The sequence below is a fragment of the Vespa crabro genome, chromosome 22 (genome assembly GCF_910589235.1).
Source record: "Vespa crabro chromosome 22, iyVesCrab1.2, whole genome shotgun sequence".
NCBI classification, from domain to species: domain Eukaryota; kingdom Metazoa; phylum Arthropoda; class Insecta; order Hymenoptera; family Vespidae; genus Vespa; species Vespa crabro.
The window spans coordinates 3,274,436-3,282,965 of NC_060976.1; the positions used below are offsets into that span (position 1 = coordinate 3,274,436).

An 8,530-nucleotide genomic window follows, 5' to 3' on the forward strand; every position below is an offset into this window, starting at 1 on the left:
TATCTCTCTTTTTCTATTTTTCTTTTTTTTTTCTATTATTAAAAACACTTACAAAAATAAAAGATAAAGAAAAAGTACATGTATATGTGTATATATATATATATTTTTTTTTCTTTGTTATACGATTAATAACAGTTACCTATATAAATAAATAAAAAAAAATATATATATATATACATATTAATATATTTTATGGCAAAAACATTTTTTCTGTTCGTTCATTTATTCCTTTCCTTTTTTTTTCTTTTCTTTTTTTTTTTTTTTCAAATAAACATCAGAAACATTCTCCGGCTTTCTATTTCTATTTTGCAATTGGACCGTTGGCGAATCGAGGGCCTGGATGTTCGTCGTTCCGAAAAAAAAGAAAGAAAAAAAAAAAAGAAAAAAAAAAAAAGAAAAAGAATTCTTCCGCAAAGGCATAGACAATGTACATGTACGTATCGATTGGCGCGCGAATAAAAAAAAGAAAAGAAAAAAAAAAAAACGGAAAAAGAAAAAGTAGATCTCCGTGAAAAACGCGTACATGAAAAACGTATACGCGGTACGTATAATCGTGATACGTATATACACGTACATATATGTATATATATATATATATGAATATATGTATTAAATGTGTTAGTAAATAACGAAAAGCGAAATAGAAGATATATATATATATATATATATATATAAAACGAAACAAATTCAAAGTGTCGTTAACGAGACTTTCACGGTGCTCGTTCTGCATCGCGAGCAACCCAATTTGCCAAGCGCCGCTGACACGCATCGCTACGCGTGCTACACACTTTTCTGATCGGAAACTGATATCGAGAGAGCGTGCACGCGAGCGCAAAACTATATTCCAAACTGGTATGGAGGTTACAGAGTGAAAGACAACCGGTGAAACTGAAAGTTCGGGCCCCCCTCCTGGCCGTCCCGTTCCGTCCCTACCCCTCCAGCCCATTCGTTCTACTTTCCATTATGGCAATCGGTTACAATCGGGGTCGATCTTTTAACGAGAATTTCCCTCTCCTTTTATTTCTTTCCTCTTTCCCTTTTCTTCTCTTTTCTTTTCCTTCCTTACTTTTCTTCCTTTTCTTCTTTCTTCTCGTTTTTATTTATTTATTTATTTATTTATTTATTTCAACTTATTTTCCTTTCGTTTAATATATCCGCAAAGAGAAACAATAATAACGTCGGAGTTGTTACATATAAGCGAGTGATACCTACCTACCTACCTATCTACCTACCTACCTACCTACCTACCTACCTATCTATCTATCTATCTATAACGTATTATCAATAAATCTTAAGAAATAGGGAGTGGATAGGGGGACTGGCCGTAACGTTCAGGACGATACTGATCGTTATAAATGAAAAACAATAAAGGAACGTGATATACAAGACACGCGGAATGGAAAATCGAAGTAATCGTCCGAACATATTTCCCTCGGGGCAATCGGCGTTATTGCTATATCACTTTACAAGTAGTAACGTACTTAAATTATACCGACGTCGCTTGAAACGTTAAAGGAAATCGGTTATTATTACTTTTTTTCTTCCTTTTTTTCTTTTTTTTTTTTTTTTTTCTTTGACGAGAAATAAAGAAAAGAATACGATAGGATAAGAAAGGAAGAAAGGAAAGAAAGAACAAATCTGAGATAAATAAATGTCTAAGAGTGTAATATAATTACTTTCAAATATCTTTCAATAGGGAATTAGTTCGAACAATGTGCCAATGTTGAACAAAACAAATCTTGAATTCCGAAAGGAAAAGGTTCTCGAGGCTTATCGCACGAACTAGATCAAATCAAACGACATAGCACATAGCAAAGTAAGTGCGACATGCATAGCACTCTCTCTCTCTCTCTCTCTCTCTACACGTATATATGCATATAGATATGTATATATGTACTTATATATGTATGTACGTATATCTGTGTTATTTTATTAGCACTTTCCAATATGGTCGGACACTTACTCTTTCTATAAGTATCACGGCTCGAGGAATTGAAAGCGACGAATGATGAAAATACAATCGACCGAACGATCGCTCGAAAAATGCGGAAGATATATTGGGACGACGAAAAAGAAGAAAAAAAAAAAAAAAATAAAAAAATAAAAAAGTAAAAAAAAAAGGAAAAAGGAAAAAGGAAAGAAAAGGAAGTTGAAAATATACTTCTGAAATAATTAATTTGTTAGACGTTAACAAACGAGAATATTCTATGGTCATGTTTTGTTCCTATCAAATCTTTTTTATCGGTTCTTAAATAAATATCTTATTTAATTAATTAAATACGTACGCAAGTAAATAATTACGTCGAGAAGTATCGAGAGAAGAAAAATTCCAAAGTACTCCGAACGAGACTGTTTTTCTTTTTTTCTTTTTCTCTCTCTCTCTCTCTCTCTCTCTCTCTTTTTCTTTTTTCCCTTTTTTTACTTTGTTTTTTTCTTCCTTCTTTTCCTTTGTTTTTTCCTTTGTCTATTGTTTTTAATTTTTAATTAATAGGAACGTACGATAGATATAAATTTTGCAATTTAAAGGTACGCAAATCTATAGATACCACGTTATCATTTTGACTTATATTTGCGTTAGCTCGTGCATACGTGTGTTTCTATATTTATTATTTATTTAATCGCTCGAATTGTTTACAGGATTGAACATAAACGAGAGTGAACGCGATTCGGTCGGTCCGATTATGACGACGCATTGCATTATCGTAAACCAAGTCGAACGAGAAAGACGCATCGAGCATGCACTTTCTCTAGCAAAAGTAAAAGTTTCTCTTACTGCGCGGCGAGTCCGTCCTCCACGAGCGAGATCACGATCGAGTAAACGACTAAACCGAGTGAACGTTTTACTTCCTCCAGAAAGTCGGGAGCTTTCTATTATGTATGAGCGATGAATCGTTTCGATCTTTTCGAATTGGCGAAATCGAATAAGACCGAATGATGTCAATGATAATCGATCGAATTCAATCGTAAAACAATATTATAACGAAGCTCTGTATTAAAAATAAACTAATTCCTTTTTTTTTTTCTTCTTTTTTTTTTTTTTTTTTTTTTTTTTTTTGGTAAATAGAAAAAAAAAATTATATACGTTTTACTAATATAATTATATAATTTATCGCAAGTAATATTATAATAATTGGACTGCTCTATAAGTATTATTATATTTTTTCCTTATACATAATATCACAATTTGTATATTATTTAATAATTATATAATTATAATTATACTAATTGCAAGTATATAGCTTATAATTAAAAAGTATGAAAAACGTCGGATATGAAATAAATTTTTCATTGCATACAACAACAATAACAAAATACATGTATATATAAATTACATGTAAAGGAAAAAGAGAGAATGAACGAGTACACATTTATACGTATACATATAAATACATTACTGTATTTTATAAAAAAAGAAAACTTCTCAACCTTAAGCTGATTTTCATGAACAAAGTATTATGTTCTCAACGTTTCCGTAGTGTAGTGGTTATCACGTGTGCTTCACACGCACAAGGTCCCCGGTTCGATCCCGGGCGGAAACACAATAAAAACAACCCCCTAGCGTTGTTGAATATTTTTTTTTTTCTTTTTAAATCTAATTCTCATCACGTTAAACAAACAAATATATATATTTACTAATATATTCGTTAAAAAAAAAAAAAAAAAAAGAAAAAAACCAAAAGAAACAAAAAATTCAGAAGAAAAGGGTGGCGATATCGATTTAAAAAGAAAAAAGAAAGAGAGAGAAGAGAAAGAAACTTACAAAACATAATTCGAATGGACGCTTTTGCAGAAAGACAAAGAGAAGAAAAGAAAAGAAGAAAAAAGAAAAAAAAGGAAAAGAAAGAAGAAAAAAATCTAAACGAACGACAAAAATTTCGACACAATCATAATTCCACGTTGTAGATCGATCTTGTTACGATCTCGTATCGTTGTATCGATCAACGACATTGAAAGATCTAACGATCAGTGAAAGGAGTGAAAGGAATTTATTCTGAACGTTCTACTCGAATGAAAGAACTTCTCAAGATCGTTTTTCTGAAAACGATGATGAGATTCCAACGGATGTTGAAATTCCGAAGTGTCTGTTATGGTCGTCGTCGTCGTCGTCGTTGTTGTTGTTGTTGTTGTTGTTGTTGTCATCGTCGTCGTTGTCGTCGTCGAAAGCAAAAAAAAAAGAAAAAAAAAAAAAAAAACAGAAAAAAAAAGAAAAAGGGAAAAAGAAAAGAAAGAAAGGAAATATAAAAAAAAAAAAAAAAAGCTTGGTGGCGATGATGATGACGATGGTGGTGCATTATCGGGAGAACGAGAAGAGAAATTCTTTGTGTGCAAGAGGAGAGGATACTACTCGCCGTTATAGTGTGAGTAGAAGAGGGCCCGATCGAGTCAGGATACGAGCCGTCTCAAGGTCGGTTGAGCACAAGGGCAAGAGAGAGAGAGAGAGAGTGAGAGAGAGGGAGAGGGAGAAAAAGAGAGAGAGAGAGAGAGAGAGAGAGAGAGAGTTTCGGTCTAGTCTGAACTCGGCCGCGCCCTTCGAGGTCGTGCCATCCCGTTCCCACAACATGGGGCCACCTTTATTTTTCCATCCACCAGTAGGTATAATGTGCCATTCTTAAGGGGGTGGGGCTGAAAGAATGAGAGAGAACGAAAGAGAAAAAGATAAAAAAGAAAAAAAAGAAAGAAACCTTCGAGGTTCAGAGTATCTGAATCCGACCGGCTCCATACGATTTGCTTGGTTAAACGTCTCACCGATACAATTTTTTTTTTTTTGTATTTTTTTTTTTTTTTCCTTTTCTTTTTTTAATATTTAAGGACTAGAAAGAAATAAGTTTCATACGAACTCATCGAGAAATATTCATTATATTTATATAACTCGAATGATATGGATTAAAATTATATATGATATTCTTATCGAATAGTAAGAAAGTATAATCTATATATTGTATTAGATAAGAAAATTTTAATGATCGTCGGTTGTCATTGACAATTAATCAATGAACTTTATAGAACAAGTAAAGCGATATTGAACTATTTAGATATTGAAGTCTTCTCAAAGTAATCTCGTTTCTTTAATCAATAGGACCTTGATCCGTTCAAACTATAGCGTGTTATACGATTACCAAGCGATTGGAAGCTCTTGGGGGTACGAGGGCTTATCTGTCGCTTTGAGGACGATTAATTCAATGACAATGCTAGTCGAGTTTCTCATATTAATTAAGGCTAACCATCACGGTTCAGCAGACGAGGAGGAGGCTTTTGACGAGGTCAATTTCTAATCTCGTGTATGAGATACTCGTAGACGCATCGGCATTGAGGAGATTGTTGTTTGCTCAATGGTTTGACAAATTCATTGGCAAAATAATATTTCAACGAAGAAGATATTCAAATGGGAAATGGGGAATGGGATAAGAGTTTAGGAGAAAGAGGAATCATCAATCGTATCCCCCTATCTTCTACCTTACCCGATTTTGAAAATATGCAAACGATGCATCCCTGTTCATTCCAACGAGTTTTATTTTCTTTCTTTTTCCTTTTTTTTTCTTTTTTTTTTTTTGTTTTTTTTTCTTTTTCATACCACGATGGCATTCGCACGAATCTTCAACGATGATAATTTACGTACGGTCATCATCGGGATTATCAAAGATTCGTTAATAACATGAAAATAATCGAGGACGTCTGAAGGTCCAAATAAGTGTTTCGTTATTCGATACTCCTCTCGTAATGCTTTGCGTTAACAAGCAAAGATAGGTAGGAGAGAGAGAGAGAGAGAGAGAGAGAGGGATGGAGAGAGAAAGTTAAAGCTTAAGTTCACGGTCGAGGTGATGCGCGAAGAGCATTGCTAATTAAAAGCTGCCGGTTACTATCGCTCGTGTTCGATCTCTCGAAGGCGCGATGTAAATCGCTTTGAAGTCGGCCCTTCGAGCGCTTGGCGCCAAGGTCACGACCTCCACTTTGTATCGAGAACGATGGGCGCGCGCCACGCACGCGCGCTTGCGTTCGTGCATCCGTGAGTGCGTCGTGAGTGCACGTATATGTATGCGCGCTCGAATAGTGCACGCTCGAGTGCACGCTCGAGTGCAGCGGCTCTAATCCGTTCGAAGGCTTTGCCCGCGAGCTCTCAGGGACGTGCCCATTTGTCTCTAGTGCCAACACCATCGACGATAATATCGTTCAATCTCCTTTTCTCACGACGTTCGCATTTCCATTATATCCACCGTAATATCTGTCGGTTTAATTCTAAAAAACAAAAAAAAAGAAGAATATATATATATATATTGTAATTTTAATAATTGGCGGAAACGAAAGCTCGAACGATCGATAAAATCTTCCCTTTCGATGTACATACACATATATGTACGTTCCTGAATACGGTGCTAGTTGATAAATATAAAAGAATATCTTTGAGAAATTAACGAAGGAAAAAAAGTGACAAAAAAAAAAAAAAAAAGGAAAAGGCCATGATTACGTAAACGTCCTCGCAGTAAACCCCAAACAAAGAACGGAAAAAAAACAAACAAACAAACAAAAAAAAAAAAAGAAAAGGAAGAAAGAAAAAGAAGTCCGTACATTTGCAAACGATTGAACGGGACGTTTCAAATAACGACAGATCGATCGAGAAAAGTTATCTCGAATTTTGGAATTTTCATTGGGCGGAAGCGTTGGTCGTGCGAACACATTTTTAAAAATAATAACCAACTATCAACTATAAGACGCGTTACGTAGTATTATCACTTTGGTTATGAAGGAAAAAAGGAAAAAGACAAAAAAAGAAAAAAAGAAAAAAAAAAGAAGAAAGAGAAAAATAACACCCCCGCGTTCCATCTTCGGCCCAAGATAGTGGATCAATTTGTATGGATTTACTCGAGCCACCCTATATAATACGTGTGTCAACTCGCGAAAGGATTTCGAGGGCGCGGTGCGCAGCTACACACACGGCGATTCTCGGCTCTCGTAGAACCTTGAGTAAACTGGAAGGAACGAGGATGAGTGAAGGAGGAAAAAAGGATCTCTGTGGAGAACTCGAAAGGGGAACTTACGAGGGGAAAGGGGGAGGGATGGGGGAGAGCGAGTGGTCAGGGGGTGAGGGAGGAGTGGGGTAAAGGGAGACAAAGAAGAACGGAGAAAAGGGGAGAGTCTCGTTTAAAGCCGGCAGGAGAAGCAACAACCAACGGAACGGCAGCAACGAGGAGAACGTCGCTGGTCGCATGTGAAAGCGCGCGCGCGCCCGTGCTCTCTTCGTTTCGCTCAGAGTCGGCGGGGTGAACGTACGACGGTAGACGCAAAAATCCCTCCAAGGTCGATGCATCCCCGTCGATCCTCCTTCTCTTTCTCTCTCCCTCTCTTTCCCTTCGTTCGGTATCCTCTTCTCGGACTACCCCCACCACTTTCTTCCGGCGGGGCCACCACCCTGGGCCGTCGTCGATGCAGGGGCAGACTCACCCACGCGACTCATCCGGCCCCGATTTTCAGGACCGTATCCTTTTACCCAATACCCTATACCATTATTATTGACAATTTTATATTATGCTAATTGATTTCAACTGATCTTTATCTCGTTTTAATAATATACGTTTTATCCGAGGATAATATCGTGAATTAACGATTATATTAACGATTGTATAAATCGTGATTGTTAAAATTTATTAAGAAATGATATTTCAATGAATTGGTATTAGAATTATATCGAATTTGTATCCTAGGTAAAAAGATAAAAATTTACTTTTATCTAGTAAGGTAAATCCTTTATCTTAACCACCATGAGATGATGATGATAATAATAATACGGAGGGTTGTATATGATATTTTCATAAAATATCTCTATACGCTGTCAATTGCGGCAAACTAATTGACAACGAATTTCTGACACTTTATAGTTAACTACGTGCATATCCGTCTACTAAAATTGGAACGCAAACTAACCATAGGGAAGTTTGGTAGCACAATTAATGCGATTAATCTCGAACTGGTCTATCGTTACAAGCGGTAGCTTTCGATACCATGCAACACGTGTCCCTGTCAACGCCTACACGATTTCACCCGATTATTCGAAGTTAAATAACCGTCGGGATTATCAAGTTTATATCGGATTTACATCGATAAGCTGATTTCATGGTTCAATGATACGCAACTCCATTGAATTATACACGTATCGTTCGTTAATCGAACAATTTACAGCAAACATTGTAAGCATTTACTTACTGATGTTTTTATACGAAATTAAACAATGATAACAAATCGAATACAGATTTTTGAGAGAGAGAGAGAGAGAGAGAGAGAGAGAAAAGAAGAAGAAGAAATATCTCGATTAAGAATAATAATTAAAAGTTTTATCGTATCATTACACGTTCATACTCTTTGATAAAATATTATCATGGATCTTTCTGATCGTTCTTTTCAATCTTAATTAATAAACTCGTCATCGGGGAGAAATTCCTTAAGGTAGAAACGTTCTCAAGAAGGAGTCGACAATAACAATAAATGAGATATCCTGTGTGCGCATAATTGAATCATGTGAGGAAAAAATACAATGACG

The 8,530-nt window shown here is 35.7% G+C and overlaps 1 non-coding gene across 1 annotated transcript; it reads left to right on the forward strand.

Moving 5' to 3' along the window:
- Nucleotides 1-3,466: 3,466 nt before the first annotated feature.
- On the forward strand, nucleotides 3,467-3,539 carry Trnav-cac. The gene has a single exon. It is a non-coding gene; the product is annotated as a tRNA-Val (tRNA).
- Nucleotides 3,540-8,530: the final 4,991 nt, after the last annotated feature.